Source organism: Schistocerca cancellata, chromosome 1 (assembly GCF_023864275.1).
Source record: "Schistocerca cancellata isolate TAMUIC-IGC-003103 chromosome 1, iqSchCanc2.1, whole genome shotgun sequence".
NCBI lineage: Eukaryota > Metazoa > Arthropoda > Insecta > Orthoptera > Acrididae > Schistocerca > Schistocerca cancellata.
The window spans coordinates 345052550-345069058 of NC_064626.1; the positions used below are offsets into that span (position 1 = coordinate 345052550).

The following is a 16509-nucleotide window of genomic DNA, read 5'->3' on the forward strand; positions in this document are numbered from 1 at the left end:
ATGTAGGATGATGCCATCTGAGGGCGAGAATCTCAAAAGTATTGCTGAAATCATCGCCCTCTGATGGCGAGTAGCAGAAGATCGGGCGGTGGCTGCCCAAGAGAGACAGGTTTAGTATTTTTCCGAGTTACTCCCTCCTGGACGGCAAGTACTTTCCTATTTTCCTAATACATAAACAGTTAGTTTTAAACACTTGTGTTTCCTAGTAAGGTTTATGTTTCCAAATATATAAAGCTGCAAAACCAGATAAGCTTTATTTAAGTAAATGTAGAATTTAATATTGTGGAAACACCATTAACCTTAGTTGTAGGGTAACAGGTCAAACTAAATCGCAGCATTTTAAGTATGGAATTCCCGTCTGACAATCAGGATATTTCTTTTCGGTATTTTTCCCAGATCACAGCGAGTGTTTAGATGGTCCCTACAAGTCATGGGCGATTCCGGCCACCAGCATTCCTATTCCTGTGCTGATGTTGCACTCAAATACCATCGACAGCAACACTCGAGTGTAACTCTTCTTTAAGGAGTGACGATTAGAAGCTTCAAATTTTCTCAGTCATGTCGAGGTTATATGGCGAAACACAGTATTGAAATTACAGTGAAATGAATACCCCTAGCTGCATACAGGCGTTGATTTAAGACAACAGGGACAGTTGAAAATGTGTGCCCCGGCCGGGACTCGAACCCGGGATCTCCTGCTTACATGGCAGACGCTTATCTATCTGAGCCACCGAGGACACAAAGGATAGTGCGAATGCAGGGACTTGTCTCTGGCACGCCTCCCGTGAGACCCACATTCCCAACTCATTGTCCCGCACTATATCGATAGTGCCCCTGCCCATTATACTCATTACTTGCGGCTTTTTGCCGGTTCCCGTAAGAGTTCGGGCACTGTTTGTGCGTCCGCACAGAAGAAGATGGTCAAATGGCCGGTGAGCCTTATATATATATATATATATATATATATATATATATATATATAGGGGTATTAATTTCATTCTAACGAGCTGCATGGTCACCGTTGGTATACCATATTCATAAAAACACAGTGTTAATCGCAAAAAGGAGAGTGGAAGGTGAAGAAGGTGTCCTTGTTACCAGCGTAAGGGTAACGGATTGTGGCCGAACGGGAGTTTAAGCCTTGCTTCTTTAGAAGGAAGGAAGATTAGGGTTAAGCGTCCCGACGACGAAGGGCTCATTAGAGACGGATCGCACATCTGAGCTGGAGAAGGAAAACGACCGAATCGTTTTCTAAGGAGCCAACCTGGCATTTGCCTTAAGCCACATGGGGAAACCACAGATAACCTAAATTTGGATTACCGGGACGTAAAACATTGTGCACAAGGCGTGAAAGACCTGTTTTTTTTTTCTTTTTCTTATTTTTCGAGTTCAATTCTAGTCACCCTCATACCATAATTCCATGCATTCTGGCTCTGGTGGGTGTAGGTTGCAGTAGCTAGGCGGAGATGAGTAGACTTGAAGACCGTATCAACAAAGACATTGAATTGTCGAATTCCTCGTTTGTTCGTTTCGAGTAAGATTCGTTTTTAGTCATAGGAGACGGTCCAGCTAATTAACTTTTGCCAACAGTCATTTATAAGAACAGAAAACAAGAAAGCCATCGATCTCGACATAATTTACCATTGCAATTACATCGAGTTCTATTTATTTATTCGTTACTTTTACATGTTCTACATTTTCATATTCAAGCGCGTCAATGGAGCATGCATGTCGGGTTGCCTACCTCCTTGTTGGTTAGGCGCTATTCTTCCAGCACGTACAGTAGTTCTCAGTTGACGAATTACAGTGTAATACCAACTGAGTAAAGATTATTCGTAAATGTGAGTCGTTATATGTCGCCACGAAATGGTACAGTTGTATCCTTATTTAGTGACAACTTGCAACATTCAGAGCGAAATGATACAGAAGTTACAGGCACTGGACACCTCTTATGGGTGGAGCGGTTTTTAAATCCTAACATGGCAATCAAATTTAACTTTTCGCTGATGTCCTTAAATTATATCGGACGATTGCACTTGTGATCCGTTTCTAGCGATATCGTCGTACACGAGGGACGTTAAACCCAAATCTGTTCTGTTTTCGTTTTACTTGTAAGGTATTCTGGACAGTGGGGGTTAGAACATTGCTGAATCAAGCTGTGGTGATTCTTGGACTTGTAAAAAGTGAAGAGGCAATTCCAATGACGACACATTAATGTGACTGAATAGGCTAAGCCCATAAATTGTTCCTCACGTCTAAGAAGCGACTGCACTCGGTGATTAGCTGACTGCTGGAAGAGAGCCCTGCTTACCTCATGTCTTCTGAAGATGTCTCGTTGTCCTCACTGGAATTTTGTTCCGTAGGTCGCGTCTTTGACGTAGTTATTTTCAACAGTGAAAGCAACTGTGATCATTGAGATCGTTACTATTCTCAGTGCAATTACATTCAATGATTTTGATTTTAAGGAGCTGGCACCTTATTCATTTGTCGAATTACGTTAAATTAGAAAACACTTAATCTTGGCGATACGGTGAAATTAATGCCGCGTGAGAGACGGTAAAAATCCATAAATAAATGTTACGATGTCTGATTCTAATATCGAGCACCTCAACCATTGTACCTAGTATCACTGTCTTTTCTTTTCTCTTTCAACTACGAAACTATAACTTGTTCGTTCAGTAACAATACCAATAAACAGTAGTCGATTACTTTTTGTGGGGATATCTAACTAAAGAAACTGGAAAAGATGGTGATATGTGCACCACTTCACGTTTGCTGAACATTTACTCATTGCTAAGCATTCCCTTAAAAATCTTGCTCAAATAGTAATTTTGTGTCAGGAGCTTAAAGGACGGAAATCAGACTTTTGTGAAGAACTAGAAATGTTTAAACATACACTCAATAGGGATGGTAACATGTTAAATGATGAGCATCAACCTGCGAGTCGACATTTTCTTGAAGATTCAGACCGGTTAGTGCAGATGGAATACGTTATTGGCCTCCAACTGTCATTAATTCTCTTCAAATTTCTGTTTTTCTTATGAAATATTTTACTATTATAATTCTTTTTTCAGGTTTCTTCTCCTCCCCCTACACCTGATCTTCCCCCATTGTTCTAACTAAGAAATTTTCTCACTTCCTTTTCGATATAGTGTGGCGTTTGTAAGTTTACACTTCAGATGCTTGCTTTATGCATATATTTTCGCGCGGGTAGGGCACTTACCAATGTTTGCTATTTCATGCACTGCGGCAACTCTGTCAGTCGCCACATGGCACCGGCTGTATAAACTTACAGGTCGTGCCACTGCCTTTTAACTCCATGATGTACATTTAAATGTGAAGATTTCTGCGCTTAGCCCAGTTCCAGTTGGAATGTTTTTAACAGATTTTATTTGGTCCTAATGATGCTCACACATATAATTTTAAAGCGGCTTCACAAGTAACTGCATGTTTGACAAGCACGCTTCTGCAAACGCTCTTGAGAATGTGTAGGATAAATTTGCGCAAACGTTGGGCCTGTACAAACATCTTGATTCTTGATCGAGTTTCCATTATGCATGCTTGTGCAAGAGTTCCAAGCGTGTGTATGCTTTAGTGTATGTACCAAAAAATAGAGAGGCTTGTGCAAGCATTTGTCAGTGATCTGGTTTGATTTAATTTATATTTGGTCCGTTGAATTACATTCTGTACAATGGTCGTATTGTACTGTAACTCAAGTCAAAGAATGCAATATTACACGGAGAAAGAGAGAAGAAAAACAGTACTGTGCGATAATTTCCGTAGCATGTCTACCAAGAATAGCTTAACACGGGAATAATGTTTTCGTTTTTGTAACACAAGCAAAAAGGTTGCCAAAGCCGTGTGAGATCGATATTTCCTGATAAACAAAGTGGCTATGAGCTCTATGGGACTTAACACCTGAGGTCATCAGTCCCCTAGAACTTAGAACTACTTAAACCTAACTAACCTAAGGACATCACACACATCCATGCCCGAGGCATGAATCGAACCTGCAACCGTAGCGGTCGCACGGTTCCAGACTGAAGCGCCTAGAACCGCTCGGCCACCCCGGCCGGCTCCTTATAAACAAACTAATGCTTGTACAAGCATGCTTGAAGCGTGTGTAGGCGCCATAAGTTTGGACATGCTTGCGCAACGGTGCTTGCCAAGCATGCAATTACGTATGTGGCAGCCTTTACTTGTCATGGGCGTCTGTGCTCTGAAATTTGTCGTCGCCGAAATGTGATTTTATGTGTAATTCTGGTTTATTACTTTTTATCCAGTAGTTTTGTACATCCTTTAAAGCTTGGTAATTCTGTTTAACTATGATGTAAAAAATGTCCACAATACGTCCATGTACTTCTGAAGAAAACAATTTTACAGTTTTTGAAACAATGCTCAGGCGTTGTTAATGAACCTTTCACATCTGCAACTCGTTGGCTCATTTTTCTCAGATCATTCATTTACCTTCGCCGTTGCCCTGAGTTAAAAGAGTTTGACTCTGCTGATAACTCCGCAGAAATCGTATCGTTTCTCATGTTTACCTACTCGTTTCTCGTATTGTTTTGTAAATTACAGAAAAAAAACACCTTATTGAAACAATCTGTGTAAGCTTAAGAAAGTATGCTAGGGGTGTTCGGGCGAGGCAGTGTGTATTCGTTGGGTTGGCAGGCATGCGCTCGTGAAAGCGGATCCGCGGCCGTTGTGGGGTCCGGGAACAGCGGCAGCAGTAACGCCAGGGACCGCCTGCGCCCCGTCCGCTGCCGCCGCTGCTGGCTTCTCACACCTCTGGCTCAGGCAGCCACGCACAATGGGCCGAGCGACTAATTGATCAACTGGCGCACACTGCCTACTGCTGCACTGGGGCTGCGCGCGTGGCCGCAGTGTTGATACTTGCCGAGGGGCAGAGTGGCGCGCGACAAGCCTCAGGGTCTCGCCCCCAGGCAGCGCTCTCCCGATTGTTCTACCCTCGTGATACTCTGTCGGGACAGGCTCCAACTTTCAGCGTCAGTTGTCGTTAAAGGGTGTATTCGCTGTCGACGACACGGAAGGTCAATACATCCCGCAGTGGATCTGAAACGGGACGTCAGCGTCAAGGATTTGTAGGAAGAAAGTTCTGCGGTTAACGTTAGGGGAGGGGAGAGGGGCGGGGGGATATGTCGTCGTTGGCTGACACCGGTGTTTTAGTTGTTGTGGTCTTCAGTCCTGAGACTGGTTTGATGCAGCTCTCCACGCTACTCTATCCTGTGCTAGCTTCTTCATCTCCCAGTACTTACTGCAATCCACATCCTTCTGAATCTGCTTAGTGTATTCACCTCTTGGTCTCCCTCAACGATTTTTACCCTCAACGCTGCCCTCCAACGCTAAATTTGTGATCCCTTGATGCCTCAGAACATGTCCTACCAACCGGTCCCTTCTTTTTGTCTAGTTGTGCCACAAACTCCTCCCAATTCTGTTCAATATCTCCTCATTAGTTATGTGATCGACCCATCTAATCATCAGCATTCTTCTTAAGCACCACATTTCGAAAGCTTCTATTCTCTTCTTGTCCAAACTACTTATCGTCCATGTTTCACTTCCAGTTAACGTTTTATTGCAGCACTCGCTCATAATTGTTGGTGTTGTTTCCTTCAATTATTCCTTGTTGTTTGACTTAGCTTTCGTGCAACATTGCGAAGGTTTCCAGTGTCATAGGAGTTATAGATACGCTGTATGTGACTTAAATCAATAGGACATAAATTTCCTACGATATGAACAACCCAAAATACGAACCTGACACTGATTTATATAGAGAATGATCCTTACTAATTTATAAAAACCTCTGAAGTGACGTAGATGAATCTGAGACAGTTAATTTAATATAACTCACATGAGTCCGCAAATATCTGGAAGTACCCCAGAAGTGGATGGCAAGTTTTGAACTTACGTTGTCACCATAGGACGTAACTCGCCGCACATACAGCTTTTAGGTTTGTTGATCGTACCCTCACCAGTAGGGAACAGTGCTACACATCGCTCCGCTAGGCTGCTCTCTTTTCTGAATGACATGTTTTGAACACACGTTGTCACCAGATGACGTAACTCGCCGCAAGTGCAGCTTTTGGGTTTGTTGATCCTGCCCTCACAGGTAGGAGCCCGTGCTACAGACCGTTCTGCAAGGCTATTCTGTTTTCCATACGGAGTGTCTCTTCAGACATGTCTGAATGAACAGACACCACACATATATGATGTCGTGGTTCAAATGGCTCTAGGCGCTATGGGACTTAACTTCTGAGGTCATCAGTTCCCTAGACTTAGAACTACTTAAGCCTAACTAACCTAAGGACATCACACAATCCATGCCCGAGGCAGGATTCGAACCTGCGACTGTAGCAACAGCGCGGCTCCGGACTGAAGCGCCTAGAACCGCTCGGTCACAGCGGCCGACCAATGATGTCTTGAGTGCGGATGCACACCTCTCTTGGTAATCCTCGCAATGCCGAGAGTAATGAGGATAATGGCAAGGGGAACTATATTAGTACTGCGTGGATAATTGAGAATTTGGGTCTGTCGGGAGGCGTGCTAAGGTAGTCGGTGCAGTTGTAATGATCTCTTTGTCCATATGGCTTAGTGGTAAGGCTAGTAAGCAAGGGACCCCGGTTCAAATCCTGGTCGGACACAAATTTTCGACTTTCCCCATTGATTTCAATCAATGTCCACTTGCAGGCAATGTCTGTAATTCCTTTGTGTCTTTACTCTGTTCTCGTTCTAGCATTATCCGATGTCTCAGCGTCAGTGCGAGCAAATAGCAACAAAGTAGAAATCGTTTCATACGTTAGATCTGACACGATGATTAACATTGATTTCAAAATACAGCACGTGTGACCACGGTGTTACCTTCCGCCAGCACATTTTCACCTTCAGTGTTTACTTGCGTTGGACGACCCACTGAAGGAAACAGTGTTTGGGAAGTTAAAAAAAAGCACTGTGGGAAACGTTCTGCATAAATTCGCCTTGCTGCCACCGCATTGGAATTAGCAATATCGTAACAGAGACGTATGTCTGCAAACTCGGTAAATGTAAACCGCTTCGTCATAGTGTTGATTTACCACTACCGTAAGCAGCATCGTGCGACATCGAAAAACTGCAAGAACGAAAAGAGAGGAGCCTAACGGAGCGATGTGCTGCACTGCCCTCTATCGGCTAGGGTGGTCCCGACAAGTCTAACCGATACACTTCCGCCGAGGTGCGTCGTCGGATGATGCCACCTGGTCAACATTTGTCATCCATGTTTTTGCGGTATTTCCAGACATTTGCTGCCCCATGTGTCTGATATTAAGTTACTTGTCTGAGCATTATCGGCGTCGCTTCGGGGGTTTTTAAACGTGAATAAGAATCGCACTGTATACCGATAAGCCACAATACAATAGCGATCGGCCATACTACGACAGCGGCCATATAGTTTCATTTCATTCACGCATGCCATGGGCGTTTACGCCTCACAGTTTGACGCTGAAGTTGTCAATCTGTTATTGTGATGATATAACCCGTACTGACAGAAATTTCTGTTACTCAGCTGTGAAGGAATGACTGTGCCCAGCGATTTCTATATTCTACAGGTCCTGCCCAGTGCACCCCAGAAAAGGTGACCAACAGACGAGAACGAAGTATTCTGATGACCATCAAGCCTTATAAGCTGTATTGGGCTCCATAGTGGTCGAATGAAACCTCTCGTTAAAGAATAATTAATGAAGTTTATCAGGTGCTACGTAATCCGCCTTTGTTGCGTTAAATGAACACTTTAATACGATATTTTGAAGTTCCAAAGTTCCATTCATGGTTTCCGAGTGTTTTTCGTCACCTGCATACCAGCTGTTCAAAAAGCGCCAACAGCGCTTTCAGGTGTGTTTCTAATTTTTTTAGTTTAACCGGTAGCTAGAAAAGGATTTTTTGTTCGGCTTTTTATCAAAATGTAAACGCGTTTTTAAGATTAAATTATTTTTTATTATTTTTTCATATTATGCGCATTAATCAGACGCAAGTACTCAGTTTCAAAATATTGCGTAGAGGACAGAATGTAATGACAACCCGTATCGGAAATGGTAAGGCTGACATTGTTTCCTGTGATGCAAACTACAGTCAGTGATATTGTAACACGATAGAGGCAAGTATCCGCGCGAGGCGTTTCTTATTATACGTAAACGATTTATCGGACAGGATCTGCAGCACTATGAGATTGTTCGCTGGCGATGCTGCTGTCTGCCGGAAAGTATCGATGTTGGACGATCGTGAGGTAACGCAGGAAGATTTGGACAAAACTTTCATAACGTTCGTGAATGGCAACTCTGGCAACTCTCTTTAAATGTGAATAAATGCAAGATAACGCCTGTAATAAATTATACGATTGCAAATTTTTGGTCAACATCGTCACATCGTATAGCTGTTCACGAGTAATACTAAGACACTGTACGAAATGGGACGATAACGAAAGCTAATTGAGGCCGAGATACGTTGAAATGCTACCCGGAAAGTGCGGCGCATTTGTAAAAGAAATGGCTTGCAAGAGGCTAGTCCGATGATTCTAACGTGCTACACTTCTCAATATAAGATGCATTGTAATATGTGCTTCTAAATAAATTAAAGAAAAGCGTTGATAAATTCATCGATTCTATATCAGATATTATTTAGTGCATAAAGTGAAAACAGGCGAAAGTCGTAATACTGACACTGTTCTTCAACTGTTAACCGCAAGATGATTATTGCACCAGTGGATGTCTGCTTCCGTGCATGCTCTTACAGCATTTCAATCCTCATCGACAGACAGTGACGGAATTCAGAGATGTGCTGCTATGTTCCTAACAGGACGGTGTAGTACGTATGAAAGTCCATTAGGGATGTTCCAGGAACTTAAATGGGATTCCTTGTAAGAAAAACGAAATAGTGCTTGCGAAATCCCGTTGGGTATATTTAGAAAAACTGTATTCGAGGAAGACTGTGCGACAGTTCTTTTGTCACCGTCGTTCCTTTCGCTTGGGAATGCTGAGAACAAGGTAGAGATGAGGGCGAGCACACAGGCGTATAGACAGACATGTTTCCTTCGCTCAACAAGCTAATAGGACGAGGCAGAAAATTGAAATATTGAAACACAGCGCCCTCCGCCTCGCACTGTACCTTGGCTTGCGGAGATTTTATGTATGTGTACATTATGTAAGGCCGGAGCATTTCATGCCACAGCACGCCGAGCGCAGAACTTGAATCACCTACGCTTCGCCGCGATCCTTATCGCCGACAATAGCGTTAGTTAACGAGTCACGAAAATACGGCAGAAAGACGCGCCAGCAGCGCCAGCGGCTCAATCAAAGGAGGTGAGTTGCGAGAAGGCGCGGCCCCGCCCCCTCCCCCCACCACCCCCACCCCCTGCCCGCCACCCCTCCACACGTCGTTACCGGACCACTAAATTGATGCCCGGGCGAAGTGTATAATAGCCGACCTGTCGTCACATGTTTTCACAGCGGCACTTCACTAGAGTAATTGTTAACCACTGTGTCCTCGTGGCCCTTCCTGAGACACGTTGTGTTTGTGAGGCGGCACGCCAGCTGCACGTATTCGCGCTCTTACGTGTCCTGAAAGGAAAAAAAGGCCCTTCATGTATCAATATTGTTCGTTGCAATTCAATGAGGTACTGTTGCAGAAATACCGTCGAGCAACGAGTTGCCAAATTTGCCTGCTCTGGTGAAGACTGTTGAGCGAGGTGGCCAACGAGGGTGGCGGTTTCAGTCCCTGACATTTCGAACAGATATTAGGGTTTCCTGAATCGATTAGAGACGGTGCAGTCCATTTCCTCCCCCAGCACGAGCTTGTGTTCCGTCTCGAATAACCTCGTCATCGAGGGAAAGTTGACTACTGATCCTCTCTTCCTTCGAGCGAAATGTGTGGAACTGGATCTTGGCGTGATTAGTTTCTGTAAGAAGGTCGCGGCTGGTTTCTGTCCTTACAGTTGACTAGCCCTGTTTTCTGCTCAGTCTCTCAATGACATCACGTTAGATTAGGTTCGTAAATGTTCTCCGTTTAGCTTCTGTGAGGTCCGCAGAGACAAGATCAGCCTAAAAGCAGCTCTCAAATGTCACATATGTCCACTGATATTCGCAGTTAGAAATACTTCGCGGAAAAAATCATTCACCGAAGCAGATATCCGCTGGTGTAATAATTATTTTGTAATTATAAATTAAAGAACAGTATCAAAAAATGGCCCTGAGCACTATGGGACTTAAGTTCTGAGGTCATGAGTCCCCTAGAACTTAGAACTACTTAAACCTTACTAAACTAAGGACATCACACACATCCATACCCGGGTCAGGATTCGAACCTACGACCGTAGCGGCCGCGCGGTTCCAGTCTGTAGCGCCTAGAACCGCTCGGCCGCCGGCGAACAGTGTCAATATTAGTACTTTCGCTTGTTGACACTTTATGAATTAAATAAAATTTGATATAGACTCGCCGGCCGGAGTGGCCGTGCGGTTCTAGGCGCTACAGTCTGGAACCGCGCGACCGCTACGGTCGCAGGTTCGAATACTGCCTCGGGAATGGATGTATGTGACGTCCTTAGGTTAGTTAGGTTTAAGTAGTTCTAAGTTCTAGGGTACTGATGACCTCAGAAGTTAAGTCCCATAGTGCTCAGAGCCATTTTTTTTTTAAATATGGAATCGATTAATTTATGAAACCGTCTCTGGTTTCCATTAGACTGATAGCGCTGAAATCTCACCCTCCGTTTCGTGTTCGCCAGGAAACTGTGGGTATAACGGGAACACTCAACCTACCAATATCATTTACCCCCTATGACTCATGTTTTCATCAAAATGGCGAGCATAACCGCTCATCGGAATGCAGTATGCGTAAAATAAGCATTAAAACAAAAATTTCACATTCATTGGTTTCACCAACTTCCAGCTGACACAGCAGATGCTGGCTTCGCCTGCAAGGGACACAGCAGCCGTTACTTACTTATTTATTTGAGATGGCATTAACGGGGTGGGATGGGGGTGGGGGGATGGCTGGAAATTGAAGAGGGAGACAAAGAGATGACTACAGTTAATGGCGGTGTACATTGCAATAGTTATTAGCTATGAAGAGCCGTACACAGGATAGAATAGCCTGTAGAACTGTATGAAACGAGTCTTTGGACTGAAGACCACACTGGCAAGGTAAGTGAACATTTACACAAACTTAGTAGATGTACACGGAAACGATCTTGAATGCACTACGGGCCAAAGATGATCAGCTTTAGTACTAGTTACACTGACGGAAAGAACATCCGAACGCCAAGAAAAATTAATGTGGGGTAATTAAATTCAGGGCATACATTTGTCTAGGTATCATATTTAAGTGATTAACAAGATCACAATTTAATGTAAGGGCGGAGAAATCGATTGCAAATCTGAAACGCTGGTACATTAATAATTGAAGTAACCGCCAAATACTGAATGCCATCATGCGAAATTGCATGCACTGTGTTGTACAGGCGCCGGATGTCAGTGTGTGGGTTGGAGTCCCATGCCTGTTGTACTTGACTGGTCAATGCTCTTTGTGGATGACGCTGGAGTTGTTGTCTGATAATGTTCCATATGTGCCCGATTTGAGACAAATCAGATGATCGACCAGATCAAGGCATGTCGACAGTCTGTGGAGCATATTGGGGTACAACAGCGGCATGTGAACAAGGCCCCCTGGAGTACTGTTCATGAATGGCAGCACAACAGGTCGATCATCAGACTTACCTACACATTTGCAGCCAGGCTTCGTGGGATAAGGTACTTCGTATAAGTCGCACGCCAGACCTCAACTCCAGGTGTAGGTAAAGCGTATCTGGCACGCAGGCATATTGGTTACAGGCCCTCCTCGACTGGCCTCCTTCTAACCAACACACATCCATCAATGGCACCGAGGCAACACCAGCTTTCACCAGAAAATACAAATGACCTCCACCCTACCCTCCAACGAGCTCTCGTTTGACAACACTGACGTCGCAAATGGCGGTGGTTTGGGATCAGTGGAATGCGCGCTGCAGGGCGTCTGTTATGGACGCAACCTATTTGTAACGGCCCGTTGTGTCACTGTGGTGCCAACTGCTGCTGAAATTTCAGCATAAGAAGCATTACGACGCGACAGAGCCATACGGCGATCGCGCTGGTCTTACCTCCCGTCAATGGTAAGTGGTCGTACGGAGCCCAGTCTTCTTGCTTTTGCGGGAGGAACATTCAGCTTCTTGTAGCCCTTTTACACGACCTCGTTCGAACTCAGTAAATTGTTGATAATGGCGTCTTTGTCGCCTTAAAGGCATTCGTGACTGACATCATCTCTCATCACGTCCAGTGTCAAAGGTACGTAACACTTACGACCGTTACAACGTGTAAATAAATCGTAGCTGATTTGCATTCTCACAGTGGTACTACAGGGCCGAATTTTCAATAGAAATCATTTTTCAGATGTGAAAACACGCCTGTTGACTTTCGTATATGTCGCACAACTCCTTCGTGGTGTTGCGATCTTTTTCTGTCAGTGTATTTTTGTTAACGTGTTGCCTACGCGCCAGTGTGAACCAGAGGGCAGTAATTTTGTGCGAAGCAGGGGGGCGCAGAAAGCTGTGCGTAGAAAGCAACGTGTTTTCTCAGTTGTGCGCATGACGTCACGGTGGAAGCAGCTGTGCCAAACAGTACACAGTTCGAATTGTGTGTGATTGTTTTTCTTGTGTTGTTTTGTGTTTGAAGGAGTATTTTGATTGAGTTCTTTCTACTGAGGTACTCAGTCAACAGCAAAAACATTCGGAATTCGGGAGTGTTATCGGTTTTTGCTGTAATTGATATTTGATTCGGAACTGAAATAGTTAGCGATAGTGGACAGCAGAATCAACATTGTGTTCGCCAGCTCTCTAGTTTATGGTTCGTCCTGTGAAATTTTTATTGGAGAATCTACAAGTGAGTGAGAAAATTGATTTTTACAATGCCAGGCTGTGCTGTAACGGGCTGTTTTTCCTACAACTGCAACACAAAGGGAACTGACGTAATGTATCACAGTTTCCCGCGTAATGAAACATTACAAAAACTATGGTTGTCGAAATGTTGTAGGAAAGACAGTGTAAATGTTGCGCATGCAAGAATATGTTCTCGCCATTTCGCAGAAACAGATTACTTAAGGGATTTAAAGTCTGAATTGCTTAATTTGTCCCGAAAAAGAATGATCAAGCCAGATGCAGTTCCTTCGCGCAATTTTCCGTGCAGTAGTGCGACTGTCAATGTGTCACCCGCAACAGAAGACAGAACCAAACGGTATAAGAAACGAGAACTACATAAGAAATCTCTGGAAAAGCTGTCACCAAATAAGAAACATCATAATAAGAGCACATGTACAGATGACAGTTTTTTTTTCAGACACAGATAAAGTTACTTTGATGAATACTATAGCGGCTTTAGAAAGAAGGAATGCTGTTCTTACAGACAAGTGTGTGTAACTTCGAGCTCTTAAGTAAATTCATTTCAATGCGATTAAATGAATAGTTTCTGATTTATTTGAGCCGAGGTTTCGAATTTCAAGTGTGTGTCAGTGTGGTTGTGATCTGACATTTTACCGATGTGTGAGGCATAAGCTGCGAAAGAATATAACCCATCAGTTTTAACTGTAATATTTTAGCAGCAGAAAAGCAGTTTAGACATCTCATTTCTGGTATAAACAAAATCTTCCGCCAAAAACTTGACGTAAATGCGCATGCCGTGACGTCTGCTTGTGAGCGCTTGCTTCCACGCTGACGTCACTAGGCCAGCCAATGGCAGAGCAGAGCGCTTACTGCCCAACCTTATTATTTAGTAACCTTGGTGCGAAGGGAGTTGGTTGCCGACTGCTGCTGTATTACGCGTGTCGGGCGCCGCAGAGGCGTCGGCTAAGGGCATCTCCGCGAGCACCTGTGGCGGGTATCGACCCCGCCTAATGAGACGGTGGCGCGACCGCACTGCGGGGGTGGCGGGGGCGGCAGGGCGGCGGCTGCACGTCGCGCCCTCCCTACAGCAACCACCACTACCATCCTGCGTCTCATCATATGTCTGTCATCGGCTGCGCCATCGTGTGAGATCTCAGGCCTCGAATTTTCGTGCATTTCACAAGTTATCCGAGTGCTCATATGGACTGAAACATGACCACAAAGTATGCCGTGACTCACTTAACGGCGATTACGCAAAAAAAAAGGATTTTTGGCAGTAGATATCCCAGTGTAGCGAAGCAACTTAAGTCATGAAATAAAATCAAGCCTTCCGGTCCAGATACTATACTAATTTAGTTACGTTTCATTCAGTGTATGCTGATGGAAGAGTTCCATATTTAACAATCGTATACAGGGTTATTACAAATGATTGAAGCGATTTCACAGCTCTACAATAACTTTATTATTTGAGATATTTTCACAATGCTTTGTACACACATACATAAACTCAAAAAGTTTTTTTAGGCATTCACAAATGTTCGATATGTGCCCCTTTAGTGATTCGGCAGACATCAAGCCGATAATCAAGTTCCTCCCACACTCGGCGCAGCATGTCGCCATCAATGAGTTCGAAAGCATCGTTGATGCGAGCTTGCAGTTCTGGCACGTTTCTTGGTAGAGGAGGTTTAAACACTGAAGCTTTCAAATAACCCCACAGAAAGAAATCACATGGGGTTAAGTCGGGAGAGCGTGGAGGCCATGACATCAATTTGCTGATCATGATCTCCACCACGACCGATCCATCGGTTTTCCAATCTCCTGTTTAAGAAATGCGGAACATCATGATGGAAGTGTGGTGGAGCACCATCCTGTTGAAAGATGAAGTCGGCGCTGTCGGTCTCCAGTTGTGGCATGAGCCAATTTTCCAGCATGTGCAGATACACGTGTTCAACCGTTTCTTCGCTCACTGCAGGCCGACCCGTTGATTTCCCCTTACAGAGGCATCCAGAAGCTTTAAACTGCGCATATCATCGCCGAATGGAGTTAGCAGTTGGTGGATCTTTGTTGAACTTCGTCCTGAAGTGTCGTTGCACTGTTATGACTGACTGATGTGAGTGCATTTCAAGCACGACATACGCTTTCTCGGCTCCTGTCGCCATTTTGTCTCACTGCGCTCTCGAGCGCTCTGGCGGCAGAAACCTGAAGTGCGGCTTCAGCTGAACAAAACTTTATGAGTTTTTCTACGTATCTGTAGTGTGTCGTGACCATATGTCAATGAATGGAGCTACAGTGAATTTATGAAATCGCTTCAATCGTTTGTAATAGCCCTGTATTACTGATTATAGATTCACCTCGCTGACATAATTTTATTGTAAGATTTTGGAATACATACTGTGTCCGAACTTTATGACATTTGATCGAGATGCGTGCTATGTGTAAAATTTCAAGTGGCCAGGTCTTCAAGAAGGTAGTTTCTGCATCTACATATACACTCTGCAAGCCACAGTACGGTGCGCGCCGAAGGGTACAGTCTACCACTACTAGCCGTTTCCTTTTTTGTCCCACTAGCAACAAGCGACCGACTATTGTTCTGTGCGACTACGTACACAATAGTAACGCGAGGTGGGCGAGAGAGTGGTGCAGCATCTGTTGTTGAAGGGAAGATGGAGAGGAGTAGAAATGGTTAGCGATTAAGTTAACACTGTAAACGAAAAATTTAACTTTTATTTCTGGAATCATATGAGGACTTATGATGCAGCAAGAAATATATTCCGACACCCTGTACTAAGCATGAACGATTTGGTTGGAGCGGCAACTGGCGGCATCTGCTTTGAGAAGTGGCTCAGAGCGCAAGTGGGCTGAGCGTCTGCCATCGGGCGTCTTGTATTTCGGCTGCAGAGGGCGCTTGTAGAACAGAGCTGCTGCACTTGTGGCTCAGTGGATGCGCATCATTGGGTCCACCAGATCCCGTGAGACTGCTGTCGGCGTCGGGCGGAAACTTGACATTCCGTTACCGACCCTGATGCGACTTAGGGTGGTACCGATATGTGGTACTGCGCTATACGCCTCTGTTACTTAAAATCCGTCTTGATTGCAAAAAAATTTTTATTATTCATATGACCGGTTTCGGTTCATTCAGAACCATCTTCAGATCTGTAAAAATAATTATACTAATTTACTGTTTCACGGAAGCAATTGTTTTTCATCCTAATCAACATCAAATGTACCAGAACGTACCTGATATTTCAGTTACAGGAGTAACCCGTCCAAATCCAGCAACTTTCACATGCTACGTCACATAAAATTGGTTGGCAGAGTGCACGTCATTTATATTAATTATAACACTATAACCGACAGGTGGCGTCTGGTACATTTGTTACATTCCATTTGTACATACTGTATTCAGTAGATCTTTTTATATTAAAAATATTTGGTTAAAATATGTAGATGTCAAAGTTAAAATCTGTACTTGTCAGGATTAAAAAACAGTAAAATTATCATTTTTATACGATCTAAAAGCATAGGGCGATTTATATATCTATGGTGCTGGTGTGAACTTGTTT

General features: G+C 44.0%; 1 protein-coding gene across 1 annotated transcript in view; it reads left to right on the top strand.

Moving 5' to 3' along the window:
- Positions 1-16509, top strand: part of LOC126173477 (tyrosine-protein kinase Dnt-like) — a 581953-nt gene that overhangs the window by 344617 nt on the left and 220827 nt on the right. The window lies entirely within an intron of this gene.